At 67.0% G+C, this 294-nt stretch overlaps 1 protein-coding gene across 1 annotated transcript in view; it reads right to left on the reverse strand.

The window, feature by feature from the left end:
- LOC104158491 (metal transporter CNNM4-like) overlaps positions 1-294 on the reverse strand; it is a gene marked incomplete at its 5' end in the record, with an annotated part of 7,899 nt that overhangs the window by 905 nt on the left and 6,700 nt on the right. The window lies entirely within an intron of this gene.

Below are 294 nucleotides of genomic sequence, written 5' to 3' on the forward strand. Positions count from 1 at the left end.
CCACCGACCACGGCCAGGGAGTCCAGGGCCTGGCCAGACCCTCTGGTCCCCCTGCTCCAGGCCAGGCGCTGCCCAGGGGACAGGGGACTAGGGGACAGTCCCAGCCCGAGGACATGGTGACTCCCTGAACCGGTGGATCGGTCACCCTGCATGGGGTTAGGGACGAAGTGGGGGTTACAGGGACAAGGAGGGCCTGGTGACGTGCTTGGAAAGCTGGGGTGACACAGGAACCACATGCAGCAGCAGGGAGAGTGGCACCTCCTCACCAGCCAGCCGGCGTGGGGACAGCCACCA

The sequence above is a fragment of the Cariama cristata genome, unplaced genomic scaffold (genome assembly GCF_000690535.1).
Source record: "Cariama cristata isolate BGI_N322 unplaced genomic scaffold, ASM69053v1 scaffold24252, whole genome shotgun sequence".
Lineage (NCBI taxonomy): Eukaryota > Metazoa > Chordata > Aves > Cariamiformes > Cariamidae > Cariama > Cariama cristata.